The sequence below is a fragment of the Lissotriton vulgaris genome, chromosome 2_1 (genome assembly GCF_964263255.1).
Source record: "Lissotriton vulgaris chromosome 2_1, aLisVul1.2, whole genome shotgun sequence".
NCBI lineage: Eukaryota > Metazoa > Chordata > Amphibia > Caudata > Salamandridae > Lissotriton > Lissotriton vulgaris.
In genome coordinates, this window is record NC_141687.1 from 721,127,471 (window position 1) to 721,144,965 (window position 17,495).

Below are 17,495 nucleotides of genomic sequence, written 5' to 3' on the forward strand. Positions count from 1 at the left end.
GGGGAGCGCCTGTGTGATGCAGCCGTCGCTGTCTCTCGTTCGCGCATGCGCGCTGCTCGGTCTCCAGTGTTCCATTGCGCATGCGTGCTGCCGGGTCTCCGGGTTTCCATTGCGCATGCGTCTAGGTCGAATGTGATCCGCGCATGCGCGTTGTTAATTGTGCAGCTATTTCGCCCGGTTATTTCCTCATTGTTGTTTATGGTAGTACATTAGGATAGTAACCAGGTAAATCATTAAAGTTGATCTGCTCATTGTGTCACAACCACGGAGTTATTCTGATGTGGTCGACCATACATTTACATGCCATATATGCAGAAGGTGGTACTGACTGTCGGACTGGTTCACATATCAAACAATTATTATTCCTTATGTTATCTGGGGGTATTTAGGTGACTTGGCTCCATGGTATGTCATCATTGAGTCCGGTGACATGAGTTGTCAGGCGGAACACCCAACGTTGTTCCTTTTGGAACAGACCTGTTTCAGAGGGTAATCGCTCTATGACGGTCCAGCGTAGGTCGTTGACGCAGTGTTGGTGTGACAAAAAGTGTGATGCCATCTTGGTTGTTGTTTTCTTACAGCGTATATTACTTTTGTGTTCCCCTATCCTTATTTTGACGGGGCGGGTGGTCATGCCTACATATTCTAGTCCGCATGGGCAGTTAATTAGGTAAATCACATTCCTTGTGTTGCAGTTGGTAAAATGGCGTTGCTCCCATGTTGTTCCATTTCTGAAGGTTAGGTTTTTACTTTTCTGAGTTTGATGACAACAACTGCAATCCCCACAAGGGAAATGACCTTGTACACCAGTTACATTGGGTCTCTCCATCTGGTTTGTCCGTGGTCTGGTATGGACCACAATGTCCTTTATGTTTTTGCCCCTTCGGTGCGCGTGCATTGGCTTCTCAAAAGTCAAACCTCCACAATTCAATATGCCCCAGTGTTTATCAATGACCTTCGACACCTGATTTGATATGGTGGAATAAGTTGTTACACAGATCGGCCTCTTGTTTGCTTCTTTTGCATGGGGATTTTCTTCTATGAGTGCCTCCCTGTGATTGTTTTTAGCGCGCTTCATCGCTTTCTCGATGGTTTTTGTGGGATACTTCCTTTGCACAAGTTTAGTTTTTAGATCTTTCGCTTGTCGGTTAAATTCACTCAACTCTGTGCAGTTTCTCCGGAGTCTAAGAAATTGCCCATAGGGTAGATTTTCCCTTAGGTGTCTGGGGTGGAAACTGTCGTAACGTAGCAGACAGTTTCTGGAGGTCGGCTTGAAATGCGTAGTACTTTTTAGCCTTCCGTCCTCGCTGTAGATATTCAAATCTAGAAAAACCATCGATGTATTTGAAACGGTGCTGGTGAATTTTAGATAATCATTCTGGGTATTCAACCAGGTTACAAAATTCATTGCGCTGTTGACATCACCGTTCCAGATAATGAAAATGTCATCGATGTATCGTTTCCAGATGACAATCTGGGGACGGTAGGGGTTACTTTCATGTAGGATCTTGTGTTCCTCTAGATGGTAGACGTATAGTCCCGCTAAGCTCGGAGCAAAAGTACTACCCATGCTCGTTCCATGGGTTTGTAGGTATAGTGTCTCCTTGTACTGAAAGAAATTGTCTTTGAGAGCCATGGTGATGCACTCTAGGACCAGGTTTCTCGGTGTTTGGTATTTCCAAGTGTGGCTGAAGAGTACTTCTTCGATGATCTCCAGTGTCTCTTCATGGGGCAGGCTTGTGTATAAGCTTTCCACGTCTAAGCTTATCAAAAGTTGCGTGGTTGGGTCAAAGGTGGTGTCTTCCAGCAGTTGTAGTACCGATTTGGTGTCCTTTAGGTACGTATCTGTTGCCTGTACCATCGGTCTTAGAAAGGCATCTGAGAATTTCGATAGGGGTTCCAGGATGGATCCAATTCCGGAGACTATTGGTCTTCCAGGTGGGTTATCAATGTTCTTATGTATTTTGGGGATGCAGTAAAAGTATGGTATCCTTGGGGTCGGTTGTTGCAGGAATTCAGCTTCCTTCTTGCTGATCCAGTCGTGGGCAAGTCCTTCCTCCACCATGCCCCCAATCCGTGTTCTTAGTCGTTCTGTTGGATCACTCTCCAATATTTTATAGTTCCGTTCGTCGGACAGTAGACGTTGGCATTCTCCATCATATTTCTCAAGGGATTGCAGTACTATTGCTCCCCCCTTGTCAGCTGGTTTGATGACTAGCTCGCTGTTGGCCGTTAATTCCCGGAGTGCTTGTTGTTCTTCTCCACTGGTATTGTGGAAGACATTCCTCCCTTGTAAGTTCAGCTTGTTGACCTCTGTTATCACTGCTTTCTCAAAAGTTAGAATCTCCATGGGGATACCTGAGTCAGGAGGGGTGAAAGTTGATTTTAGCCTCAGACCTGTGTCTGTCTTCTCTTCTGGCAAAGGTTTATCCTTAAAGAAGGCCTGTAGTTTCAGTTTCCTGAAAAAGTCTTGTAATTCTACATTGAGCTTGAAAATGTCAGGTTTTTGAGTGGGTACATACCCCAATCCTTTGTTTAGGACATTTTTCTGCATCGTTGTCAAAGTGATGGGTGCGAGGTTTACCACTAAGTCCCCCTCTTGCTGGTTGATGGTTGATTGGGTAGTGATCCCGTCATGCTCCGGGTTGTTCGGGCATTGGGCTGCTCTTGGTCTTCCCACATCACATTGTTCCCTTTCCGGTTCTTCCCTCGTGCGTTCTGGCGAGCCCCTAAAAAAGGCTGCTGGTTTCCTCCATACGGTTGTTGTTGCCCGTAATAACCATCATTGTATTCCTGGTTCCACATTGGTCCAAACTGGAAGGGATTGAATTGTGGTGGACCCATGAACTGTTGAAAATGGTTCGGTGGTTGGTATCCCCGCCATCCCCTTTGTCTGGGGAATTGTTGGCGTCTTTGTCGCCATCCTCCCCTTCTTTGTCTGTTCCCTTTGTTTCCACTCGAATTGGAACCTGACGAGCCAGTGTCTGAAGTTTCACTGTCTGTGTCGCTGTAGTTGTTTTTTGAAACATAGTCCACTTTAGTGTAAGGATACGCGCTCTCAGGGGTGAACTTAGCCACATCTTTGGTCAGTTTGTTAGTCTTGCTTTGTTTTAGGTTGAACTCGAACTCGGTCATTTGTTGATTTAATTCATCAAGTCTTATTTTCAGGTCTTCGGTTGACATATATGTCTTCAGTTGTATCTCAATTTTATTTATTTCGATTTTGAGTTCCTGAGTGATCCTGGCTGCTGTCTTTATTATGAGGACTAGCCAATCTCTCGAGCAGTGCCAGGAGATCAGTGACCACTCTTTCTTAAAAATCATGTCATGTTGGAAAATTAATGGTTCATTTTTCACAATCAGGCCAGGAGGTGCCATTTTATTACGCAAGTACTGGGTCATAAACAGCCCATGTAATGCTGCTTTAATTTGGTTACGCCTGAGATTTAGCAGTTCGTTCCAATCATTAGTTTGTGGGCCTGTATCTTGATTACACAAGCCCTCAAAAAGATTGCTGTCTGCTAGAATCTTATCGATCTCATCCTCTGCAAAAGTTAGGCCATGTTCGTCTTCCATTGTGGGTGGACCGCTGACTTCTTTTTTTATACCTAAGTGTGTGTCCTTTAATGTGTGTGTTTTTCTGTTATGTCTGAAGGAAAAAACTCCCGCAGCTGCGCGCTGCTTATAGACTATATTTAACAAAGAAGGGAGGTAGAGTATCAAGTAGGATTCCTACTCCACGGGCACTGATACATAAACAAGGAGAATCCTACCATTAGTTGGAAAGAAAAGTGAAGAGAAAGGGGGAACACTCAGTGTTGTGTAAAATACCCCTCACACACCAACAGGCCCCTTGGTGTCATGCTTCATCATCGGGGTCTTCGCACCCCGCTAAGGGGATGCGGCACGCTACGACCTGCGACTACGCGGGAGCGTTGACAAATCAGACTATGTGTGGTGTGTGTTGAGTGCAAGTGAAAGGAATAAGATGTGAGTGGGAAGTGTAGTGAAAAAATTAAAAAGTACCTGGCCAGTGGGTAAAAAGAAAAAACTTTATTCTGTACCTCTGGCTGGTGCTGTTAAAAAAAGTGCTAGATGGCGAGGTTTTGTGTCTTATTAAGGGACAGAACCTCTGGTGTGCGTCGACATGTTTCGGTACATGCGTACCTTCTTCAGGACGGGGCACAACTCCCAACCCTACTCACGTTTCTCTACAAAACAAGATTTTTGTTCTAATTTTTCTAAAAAGTGATTACACTCACTAGAGACAAATACAATGTGCCTACAGCGGATTTTTTTGGAACATGTAGTTACATGTCCTGAAAAAGAAAGAAAAACATTAGGTTTGGTTACCATATAGGTTGGCTCAGACAGGTGCAGTCACCTGGAGCCCCAAACGGTTGATTTACCCTGTAAAGGAAAAAACAGACATATAGAACACACAACACACAAACACATACACACTTATGACAGACTTAGGATTTAGTGTTTTTAGACATACTTATTGTATGAGCTGATTAAAGCATCATGAGCAATTCCTGAACATCAGGGTAGGTAGGTGGATCCACAATCTATAGGAATAGAAGAGTGGGATCAGTGTTGTTATTCCTACTCACTTGTTTGACTCTGTGATGTACCTACAGAGCTTGAACTCTGTTTAGTGAATACTCACGAAATCCGCCTTAGTCGGCCTCCTTCCACCACCCTGTGCTGCTCCGCCGTAAGTGATGTACGGGTGAGCTTGGTGGTATTTAAAGGTGGATGAAGTGAGTTCTCATTGGTTAATTAGCGGAAAGGCTAATGACCATATAAGGGTGATGACCTTGTTGCCGCCTCCTCCATGCGTGTGGTTTTGTCACATGTAACATGAAAACCACCGTCATTTGTTAATTACCGGGTTTTGCCTGTCCATATAAGGACTTTCCGCTTGCTAGCCACTCACACTCCGATGTTTTCGCTCGCGCTGGGGGAGCGCCTGTGTGATGCAGCCGTCGCTGTCTCTCGTTCGCGCATGCGCGCTGCTCGGTCTCCAGTGTTCCATTGCGCATGCGTGCTGCCGGGTCTCCGGGTTTCCATTGCGCATGCGTCTAGGTCGAATGTGATCCGCGCATGCGCGTTGTTAATTGTGCAGCTATTTCGCCCGGTTATTTCCTCATTGTTGTTTATGGTAGTACATTAGGATAGTAACCAGGTAAATCATTAAAGTTGATCTGCTCATTGTGTCACAACCACGGAGTTATTCTGATGTGGTCGACCATACATTTACATGCCATATATGCAGAAGGTGGTACTGACTGTCGGACTGGTTCACATATCAAACAATTATTATTCCTTATGTTATCTGGGGGTATTTAGGTGACTTGGCTCCATGGTATGTCATCATTGAGTCCGGTGACATGAGTTGTCAGGCGGAACACCCAACGTTGTTCCTTTTGGAACAGACCTGTTTCAGAGGGTAATCGCTCTATGACGGTCCAGCGTAGGTCGTTGAAGCAGTGTTGGTGTGACAAAAAGTGTGATGCCATCTTGGTTGTTGTTTTCTTACAGCGTATATTACTTTTGTGTTCCCCTATCCTTATTTTGACGGGGCGGGTGGTCATGCCTACATATTCTAGTCCGCATGGGCAGTTAATTAGGTAAATCACATTCCTTGTGTTGCAGTTGGTAAAATGGCGTTGCTCCCATGTTGTTCCATTTCTGAAGGTTAGGTTTTTACTTTTCTGAGTTTGATGACAACAACTGCAATCCCCACAAGGGAAATGACCTTGTACACCAGTTACATTGGGTCTCTCCATCTGGTTTGTCCGTGGTCTGGTATGGACCACAATGTCCTTTATGTTTTTGCCCCTTCGGTGCGCGTGCATTGGCTTCTCAAAAGTCAAACCTCCACAATTCAATATGCCCCAGTGTTTATCAATGACCTTCGACACCTGATTTGATATGGTGGAATAAGTTGTTACACAGATCGGCCTCTTGTTTGCTTCTTTTGCATGGGGATTTTCTTCTATGAGTGCCTCCCTGTGATTGTTTTTAGCGCGCTTCATCGCTTTCTCGATGGTTTTTGTGGGATACTTCCTTTGCACAAGTTTAGTTTTTAGATCTTTCGCTTGTCGGTTAAATTCACTCAACTCTGTGCAGTTTCTCCGGAGTCTAAGAAATTGCCCATAGGGTAGATTTTCCCTTAGGTGTCTGGGGTGGAAACTGTCGTAACGTAGCAGACAGTTTCTGGAGGTCGGCTTGAAATGCGTAGTACTTTTTAGCCTTCCGTCCTCGCTGTAGATATTCAAATCTAGAAAAACCATCGATGTATTTGAAACGGTGCTGGTGAATTTTAGATAATCATTCTGGGTATTCAACCAGGTTACAAAATTCATTGCGCTGTTGACATCACCGTTCCAGATAATGAAAATGTCATCGATGTATCGTTTCCAGATGACAATCTGGGGACGGTAGGGGTTACTTTCATGTAGGATCTTGTGTTCCTCTAGATGGTAGACGTATAGTCCCGCTAAGCTCGGAGCAAAAGTACTACCCATGCTCGTTCCATGGGTTTGTAGGTATAGTGTCTCCTTGTACTGAAAGAAATTGTCTTTGAGAGCCATGGTGATGCACTCTAGGACCAGGTTTCTCGGTGTTTGGTATTTCCAAGTGTGGCTGAAGAGTACTTCTTCGATGATCTCCAGTGTCTCTTCATGGGGCAGGCTTGTGTATAAGCTTTCCACGTCTAAGCTTATCAAAAGTTGCGTGGTTGGGTCAAAGGTGGTGTCTTCCAGCAGTTGTAGTACCGATTTGGTGTCCTTTAGGTACGTATCTGTTGCCTGTACCATCGGTCTTAGAAAGGCATCTGAGAATTTCGATAGGGGTTCCAGGATGGATCCAATTCCGGAGACTATTGGTCTTCCAGGTGGGTTATCAATGTTCTTATGTATTTTGGGGATGCAGTAAAAGTATGGTATCCTTGGGGTCGGTTGTTGCAGGAATTCAGCTTCCTTCTTGCTGATCCAGTCGTGGGCAAGTCCTTCCTCCACCATGCCCCCAATCCGTGTTCTTAGTCGTTCTGTTGGATCACTCTCCAATATTTTATAGTTCCGTTCGTCGGACAGTAGACGTTGGCATTCTCCATCATATTTCTCAAGGGATTGCAGTACTATTGCTCCCCCCTTGTCAGCTGGTTTGATGACTAGCTCGCTGTTGGCCGTTAATTCCCGGAGTGCTTGTTGTTCTTCTCCACTGGTATTGTGGAAGACATTCCTCCCTTGTAAGTTCAGCTTGTTGACCTCTGTTATCACTGCTTTCTCAAAAGTTAGAATCTCCATGGGGATACCTGAGTCAGGAGGGGTGAAAGTTGATTTTAGCCTCAGACCTGTGTCTGTCTTCTCTTCTGGCAAAGGTTTATCCTTAAAGAAGGCCTGTAGTTTCAGTTTCCTGAAAAAGTCTTGTAATTCTACATTGAGCTTGAAAATGTCAGGTTTTTGAGTGGGTACATACCCCAATCCTTTGTTTAGGACATTTTTCTGCATCGTTGTCAAAGTGATGGGTGCGAGGTTTACCACTAAGTCCCCCTCTTGCTGGTTGATGGTTGATTGGGTAGTGATCCCGTCATGCTCCGGGTTGTTCGGGCATTGGGCTGCTCTTGGTCTTCCCACATCACATTGTTCCCTTTCCGGTTCTTCCCTCGTGCGTTCTGGCGAGCCCCTAAAAAAGGCTGCTGGTTTCCTCCATACGGTTGTTGTTGCCCGTAATAACCATCATTGTATTCCTGGTTCCACATTGGTCCAAACTGGAAGGGATTGAATTGTGGTGGACCCATGAACTGTTGAAAATGGTTCAGTGGTTGGTATCCCCGCCATCCCCTTTGTCTGGGGAATTGTTGGCGTCTTTGTCGCCATCCTCCCCTTCTTTGTCTGTTCCCTTTGTTTCCACTCGAATTGGAACCTGACGAGCCAGTGTCTGAAGTTTCACTGTCTGTGTCGCTGTAGTTGTTTTTTGAAACATAGTCCACTTTAGTGTAAGGATACGCGCTCTCAGGGGTGAACTTAGCCACATCTTTGGTCAGTTTGTTAGTCTTGCTTTGTTTTAGGTTGAACTCGAACTCGGTCATTTGTTGATTTAATTCATCAAGTCTTATTTTCAGGTCTTCGGTTGACATATATGTCTTCAGTTGTATCTCAATTTTATTTATTTCGATTTTGAGTTCCTGAGTGATCCTGGCTGCTGTCTTTATTATGAGGACTAGCCAATCTCTCGAGCAGTGCCAGGAGATCAGTGACCACTCTTTCTTAAAAATCATGTCATGTTGGAAAATTAATGGTTCATTTTTCACAATCAGGCCAGGAGGTGCCATTTTATTACGCAAGTACTGGGTCATAAACAGCCCGTGTAATGCTGCTTTAATTTGGTTACGCCTGAGATTTAGCAGTTCGTTCCAATCATTAGTTTGTGGGCCTGTATCTTGATTACACAAGCCCTCAAAAAGATTGCTGTCTGCTAGAATCTTATCGATCTCATCCTCTGCAAAAGTTAGGCCATGTTCGTCTTCCATTGTGGGTGGACCGCTGACTTCTTTTTTTATACCTAAGTGTGTGTCCTTTAATGTGTGTGTTTTTCTGTTATGTCTGAAGGAAAAAACTCCCGCAGCTGCGCGCTGCTTATAGACTATATTTAACAAAGAAGGGAGGTAGAGTATCAAGTAGGATTCCTACTCCACGGGCACTGATACATAAACAAGGAGAATCCTACCATTAGTTGGAAAGAAAAGTGAAGAGAAAGGGGGAACACTCAGTGTTGTGTAAAATACCCCTCACACACCAACAGGCCCCTTGGTGTCATGCTTCATCATCGGGGTCTTCGCACCCCGCTAAGGGGATGCGGCACGCTACGACCTGCGACTACGCGGGAGCGTTGACAAATCAGACTATGTGTGGTGTGTGTTGAGTGCAAGTGAAAGGAATAAGATGTGAGTGGGAAGTGTAGTGAAAAAATTAAAAAGTACCTGGCCAGTGGGTAAAAAGAAAAAACTTTATTCTGTACCTCTGGCTGGTGCTGTTAAAAAAAGTGCTAGATGGCGAGGTTTTGTGTCTTATTAAGGGACAGAACCTCTGGTGTGCGTCGACATGTTTCGGTACATGCGTACCTTCTTCAGGACGGGGCACAACTCCCAACCCTACTCACGTTTCTCTACAAAACAAGATTTTTGTTCTAATTTTTCTAAAAAGTGATTACACTCACTAGAGACAAATACAATGTGCCTACAGCGGATTTTTTTGGAACATGTAGTTACATGTCCTGAAAAAGAAAGAAAAACATTAGGTTTGGTTACCATATAGGTTGGCTCAGACAGGTGCAGTCACCTGGAGCCCCAAACGGTTGATTTAACCTGTAAAGGAAAAAACAGACATATAGAACACACAACACACAAACACATACACACTTATGACAGACTTAGGATTTAGTGTTTTTAGACATACTTATTGTATGAGCTGATTAAAGCATCATGAGCAATTCCTGAACATCAGGGTAGGTAGGTGGATCCACAATCTATAGGAATAGAAGAGTGGGATCAGTGTTGTTATTCCTACTCACTTGTTTGACTCTGTGATGTACCTACAGAGCTTGAACTCTGTTTAGTGAATACTCACGAAATCCGCCTTAGTCGGCCTCCTTCCACCACCCTGTGCTGCTCCGCCGTAAGTGATGTACGGGTGAGCTTGGTGGTATTTAAAGGTGGATGAAGTGAGTTCTCATTGGTTAATTAGCGGAAAGGCTAATGACCATATAAGGGTGATGACCTTGTTGCCGCCTCCTCCATGCGTGTGGTTTTGTCACATGTAACATGAAAACCACCGTCATTTGTTAATTACCGGGTTTTGCCTGTCCATATAAGGACTTTCCGCTTGCTAGCCACTCACACTCCGATGTTTTCGCTCGCGCTGGGGGAGCGCCTGTGTGATGCAGCCGTCGCTGCTCGGTCTCCAGTGTTCCATTGCGCATGCGTGCTGCCGGGTCTCCGGGTTTCCATTGCGCACCGGACTCAATGATGACATACCATGGAGCCAAGTCACCTAAATACCCCCAGATAACATAAGGAATAATAATTGTTTGATATGTGAACCAGTCCGACAGTCAGTACCACCTTCTGCATATATGGCATGTAAATGTATGGTCGACCACATCAGAATAACTCCGTGGTTGTGACACAATGAGCAGATCAACTTTAATGATTTACCTGGTTACTATCCTAATGTACTACCATAAACAACAATGAGGAAATAACCGGGCGAAATAGCTGCACAATTAACAACGCGCATGCGCGGATCACATTCGACCTAGACGCATGCGCAATGGAAACCCGGAGACCCGGCAGCACGCATGCGCAATGGAACACTGGAGACCGAGCAGCGCGCATGCGCGAACGAGAGACAGCGACGGCTGCATCACACAGGCGCTCCCCCAGCGCGAGCGAAAACATCGGAGTGTGAGTGGCTAGCAAGCGGAAAGTCCTTATATGGACAGGCAAAACCCGGTAATTAACAAATGACGGTGGTTTTCATGTTACATGTGACAAAACCACACGCATGGAGGAGGCGGCAACAAGGTCATCACCCTTATATGGTCATTAGCCTTTCCGCTAATTAACCAATGAGAACTCACTTCATCCACCTTTAAATACCACCAAGCTCACCCGTACATCACTTACGGCGGAGCAGCACAGGGTGGTGGAAGGAGGCCGACTAAGGCGGATTTCGTGAGTATTCACTAAACAGAGTTCAAGCTCTGTAGGTACATCACAGAGTCAAACAAGTGAGTAGGAATAACAACACTGATCCCACTCTTCTATTCCTATAGATTGTGGATCCACCTACCTACCCTGATGTTCAGGAATTGCTCATGATGCTTTAATCAGCTCATACAATAAGTATGTCTAAAAACACTAAATCCTAAGTCTGTCATAAGTGTGTATGTGTTTGTGTGTTGTGTGTTCTATATGTCTGTTTTTTCCTTTACAGGTTAAATCAACCGTTTGGGGCTCCAGGTGACTGCACCTGTCTGAGCCAACCTATATGGTAACCAAACCTAATGTTTTTCTTTCTTTTTCAGGACATGTAACTACATGTTCCAAAAAAATCCGCTGTAGGCACATTGTATTTGTCTCTAGTGAGTGTAATCACTTTTTAGAAAAATTAGAACAAAAATCTTGTTTTGTAGAGAAACGTGAGTAGGGTTGGGAGTTGTGCCCCGTCCTGAAGAAGGTACGCATGTACCGAAACATGTCGACGCACACCAGAGGTTCTGTCCCTTAATAAGACACAAAACCTCGCCATCTAGCACTTTTTTTAACAGCACCAGCCAGAGGTACAGAATAAAGTTTTTTCTTTTTACCCACTGGCCAGGTACTTTTTAATTTTTTCACTACACTTCCCACTCACATCTTATTCCTTTCACTTGCACTCAACACACACCACACATAGTCTGATTTGTCAACGCTCCCGCGTAGTCGCAGGTCGTAGCGTGCCGCATCCCCTTAGCGGGGTGCGAAGACCCCGATGATGAAGCATGACACCAAGGGGCCTGTTGGTGTGTGAGGGGTATTTTACACAACACTGAGTGTTCCCCCTTTCTCTTCACTTTTCTTTCCAACTAATGGTAGGATTCTCCTTGTTTATGTATCAGTGCCCGTGGAGTAGGAATCCTACTTGATACTCTACCTCCCTTCTTTGTTAAATATAGTCTATAAGCAGCGCGCAGCTGCGGGAGTTTTTTCCTTCAGACATAACAGAAAAACACACACATTAAAGGACACACACTTAGGTATAAAAAAAGAAGTCAGCGGTCCACCCACAATGGAAGACGAACATGGCCTAACTTTTGCAGAGGATGAGATCGATAAGATTCTAGCAGACAGCAATCTTTTTGAGGGCTTGTGTAATCAAGATACAGGCCCACAAACTAATGATTGGAACGAACTGCTAAATCTCAGGCGTAACCAAATTAAAGCAGCATTACATGGGCTGTTTATGACCCAGTACTTGCGTAATAAAATGGCACCTCCTGGCCTGATTGTGAAAAATGAACCATTAATTTTCCAACATGACATGATTTTTAAGAAAGAGTGGTCACTGATCTCCTGGCACTGCTCGAGAGATTGGCTAGTCCTCATAATAAAGACAGCAGCCAGGATCACTCAGGAACTCAAAATCGAAATAAATAAAATTGAGATACAACTGAAGACATATATGTCAACCGAAGACCTGAAAATAAGACTTGATGAATTAAATCAACAAATGACCGAGTTCGAGTTCAACCTAAAACAAAGCAAGACTAACAAACTGACCAAAGATGTGGCTAAGTTCACCCCTGAGAGCGCGTATCCTTACACTAAAGTGGACTATGTTTCAAAAAACAACTACAGCGACACAGACAGTGAAACTTCAGACACTGGCTCGTCAGGTTCCAATTCGAGTGGAAACAAAGGGAACAGACAAAGAAGGGGAGGATGGCGACAAAGACGCCAACAATTCCCCAGACAAAGGGGATGGCGGGGATACCAACCACCGAACCATTTTCAACAGTTCATGGGTCCACCACAATTCAATCCCTTCCAGTTTGGACCAATGTGGAACCAGGAATACAATGATGGTTATTACGGGCAACAACAACCGTATGGAGGAAACCAGCAGCCTTTTTTAGGGGCTCGCCAGAACGCACGAGGGAAGAACCGGAAAGGGAACAATGTGATGTGGGAAGACCAAGAGCAGCCCAATGCCCGAACAACCCGGAGCATGACGGGATCACTACCCAATCAACCATCAACCAGCAAGAGGGGGACTTAGTGGTAAACCTCGCACCCATCACTTTGACAACGATGCAGAAAAATGTCCTAAACAAAGGATTGGGGTATGTACCCACTCAAAAACCTGACATTTTCAAGCTCAATGTAGAATTACAAGACTTTTTCAGGAAACTGAAACTACAGGCCTTCTTTAAGGATAAACCTTTGCCAGAAGAGAAGACAGACACAGGTCTGAGGCTAAAATCAACTTTCACCCCTCCTGACTCAGGTATCCCCATGGAGATTCTAACTTTTGAGAAAGCAGTGATAACAGAGGTCAACAAGCTGAACTTACAAGGGAGGAATGTCTTCCACAATACCAGTGGAGAAGAACAACAAGCACTCCGGGAATTAACGGCCAACAGCGAGCTAGTCATCAAACCAGCTGACAAGGGGGGAGCAATAGTACTGCAATCCCTTGAGAAATATGATGGAGAATGCCAACGTCTACTGTCCGACGAACGGAACTATAAAATATTGGAGAGTGATCCAACAGAACGACTAAGAACACGGATTGGGGGCATGGTGGAGGAAGGACTTGCCCACGACTGGATCAGCAAGAAGGAAGCTGAATTCCTGCAACAACCGACCCCAAGGATACCATACTTTTACTGCATCCCCAAAATACATAAGAACATTGATAACCCACCTGGAAGACCAATAGTCTCCGGAATTGGATCCATCCTGGAACCCCTATCGAAATTCTCAGATGCCTTTCTAAGACCGATGGTACAGGCAACAGATACGTACCTAAAGGACACCAAATCGGTACTACAACTGCTGGAAGACACCACCTTTGACCCAACCACGCAACTTTTGATAAGCTTAGACGTGGAAAGCTTATACACAAGCCTGCCCCATGAAGAGACACTGGAGATCATCGAAGAAGTACTCTTCAGCCACACTTGGAAATACCAAACACCGAGAAACCTGGTCCTAGAGTGCATCACCATGGCTCTCAAAGACAATTTCTTTCAGTACAAGGAGACACTATACCTACAAACCCATGGAACGAGCATGGGTAGTACTTTTGCTCCGAGCTTAGCGGGACTATACGTCTACCATCTAGAGGAACACAAGATCCTACATGAAAGTAACCCCTACCGTCCCCAGATTGTCATCTGGAAACGATACATCGATGACATTTTCATTATCTGGAACGGTGATGTCAACAGCGCAATGAATTTTGTAACCTGGTTGAATACCCAGAATGATTATCTAAAATTCACCAGCACCGTTTCAAATACATCGATGGTTTTTCTAGATTTGAATATCTACAGCGAGGACGGAAGGCTAAAAAGTACTACGCATTTCAAGCCGACCTCCAGAAACTGTCTGCTACGTTACGACAGTTTCCACCCCAGACACCTAAGGGAAAATCTACCCTATGGGCAATTTCTTAGACTCCGGAGAAACTGCACAGAGTTGAGTGAATTTAACCGACAAGCGAAAGATCTAAAAACTAAACTTGTGCAAAGGAAGTATCCCACAAAAACCATCGAGAAAGCGATGAAGCGCGCTAAAAACAATCACAGGGAGGCACTCATAGAAGAAAATCCCCATGCAAAAGAAGCAAACAAGAGGCCGATCTGTGTAACAACTTATTCCACCATATCAAATCAGGTGTCGAAGGTCATTGATAAACACTGGGGCATATTGAATTGTGGAGGTTTGACTTTTGAGAAGCCAATGCACGCGCACCGAAGGGGCAAAAACATAAAGGACATTGTGGTCCATACCAGACCACGGACAAACCAGATGGAGAGACCCAATGTAACTGGTGTACAAGGTCATTTCCCTAGTGGGGATTGCAGTTGTTGTCATCAAACTCAGAAAAGTAAAAACCTAACCTTCAGAAATGGAACAACATGGGAGCAACGCCATTTTACCAACTGCAACACAAGGAATGTGATTTACCTAATTAACTGCCCATGCGGACTAGAATATGTAGGCATGACCACCCGCCCCGTCAAAATAAGGATAGGGGAACACAAAAGTAATATACGCTGTAAGAAAACAACAACCAAGATGGCATCACACTTTTTGTCACACCAACACTGCGTCAACGACCTACGCTGGACCGTCATAGAGCGATTACCCTCTGAAACAGGTCTGTTCCAAAAGGAACAACGTTGGGTGTTCCGCCTGACAACTCATGTCACCGGACTCAATGATGACATACCATGGAGCCAAGTCACCTAAATACCCCCAGATAACATAAGGAATAATAATTGTTTGATATGTGAACCAGTCCGACAGTCAGTACCACCTTCTGCATATATGGCATGTAAATGTATGGTCGACCACATCAGAATAACTCCGTGGTTGTGACACAATGAGCAGATCAACTTTAATGATTTACCTGGTTACTATCCTAATGTACTACCATAAACAACAATGAGGAAATAACCGGGCGAAATAGCTGCACAATTAACAACGCGCATGCGCGGATCACATTCGACCTAGACGCATGCGCAATGGAAACCCGGAGACCCGGCAGCACGCATGCGCAATGGAACACTGGAGACCGAGCAGCGCGCATGCGCGAACGAGAGACAGCGACGGCTGCATCACACAGGCGCTCCCCCAGCGCGAGCGAAAACATCGGAGTGTGAGTGGCTAGCAAGCGGAAAGTCCTTATATGGACAGGCAAAACCCGGTAATTAACAAATGACGGTGGTTTTCATGTTACATGTGACAAAACCACACGCATGGAGGAGGCGGCAACAAGGTCATCACCCTTATATGGTCATTAGCCTTTCCGCTAATTAACCAATGAGAACTCACTTCATCCACCTTTAAATACCACCAAGCTCACCCGTACATCACTTACGGCGGAGCAGCACAGGGTGGTGGAAGGAGGCCGACTAAGGCGGATTTCGTGAGTATTCACTAAACAGAGTTCAAGCTCTGTAGGTACATCACAGAGTCAAACAAGTGAGTAGGAATAACAACACTGATCCCACTCTTCTATTCCTATAGATTGTGGATCCACCTACCTACCCTGATGTTCAGGAATTGCTCATGATGCTTTAATCAGCTCATACAATAAGTATGTCTAAAAACACTAAATCCTAAGTCTGTCATAAGTGTGTATGTGTTTGTGTGTTGTGTGTTCTATATGTCTGTTTTTTCCTTTACAGGTTAAATCAACCGTTTGGGGCTCCAGGTGACTGCACCTGTCTGAGCCAACCTATATGGTAACCAAACCTAATGTTTTTCTTTCTTTTTCAGGACATGTAACTACATGTTCCAAAAAAATCCGCTGTAGGCACATTGTATTTGTCTCTAGTGAGTGTAATCACTTTTTAGAAAAATTAGAACAAAAATCTTGTTTTGTAGAGAAACGTGAGTAGGGTTGGGAGTTGTGCCCCGTCCTGAAGAAGGTACGCATGTACCGAAACATGTCGACGCACACCAGAGGTTCTGTCCCTTAATAAGACACAAAACCTCGCCATCTAGCAATTTTTTTAACAGCACCAGCCAGAGGTACAGAATAAAGTTTTTTCTTTTTACCCACTGGCCAGGTACTTTTTAATTTTTTCACTACACTTCCCACTCACATCTTATTCCTTTCACTTGCACTCAACACACACCACACATAGTCTGATTTGTCAACGCTCCCGCGTAGTCGCAGGTCGTAGCGTGCCGCATCCCCTTAGCGGGGTGCGAAGACCCCGATGATGAAGCATGACACCAAGGGGCCTGTTGGTGTGTGAGGGGTATTTTACACAACACTGAGTGTTCCCCCTTTCTCTTCACTTTTCTTTCCAACTAATGGTAGGATTCTCCTTGTTTATATATGTTGTTTCATGCCCATATGCAGAAACGTACCCTTTAAGTGTCTCTTTGTTTTTGACAAGAACACATATAAGCTAAGAATGCAGTAGTGAAATGGTCTGTTCTATTTTACTGTATTGAAGTGTATCGCACAAAAATCCAATAAAAAGAATATTTTAAAAAGTATTAGATAGTTTCAAAATACTGCCAGCGAGTTGGGACAATTTTAGTTGAGACTTGATTTGCTGGGGGCCCCCCGTCAGATTCTCATTGAGGATAACCCCCAGATAATCAAAAGTCGAAACCCTTTCCAGGCTTGATGTTCCTAGTCTTGGATTTGGACGGGTGGTTACTGGGGGGTTGAAAATCATTAACTTTGTTTTAAGCGAGTCGATCTCCAAACCCCTCAGTCTACAAAAGTCCTCAAAACCGTCCAAAATGTGCTGGATACCCATTGGGGACTTAGAAAGCAAGGGGGTGTCGTCGGCAAACATAATGGCGGGGACCCTACTGCTGCCAACTTTGGGGCATCATTATTCTGTAGTCCGTTCAAGTACGAGATTACCCCGTTGACATAGAGGCAAAACAGGGTCGGTGCGCGTACGCAGCCCTGCCTTACCCCCCTCCCAACGGGAAATCTCAACGACAATGCACCATTTTTCCCACATCTGACTTAGACGAAATTCGTGTCATGGAGCCTCATCAGTATTGTCTGGAGTGGGACTGGTATGCCCAGTTCGAGGAGGACCATCCATAGTTTCGTTCGTGGGACAAGATCAAAAGCCGAGCGGAGGTCGACAAACACCATATAGAGGCTGCCACCCTCTATATTTACTGTTTTCCAAAACAATAAAGAAAGACGAAATATTTGGTCCTTAGTAGAGGT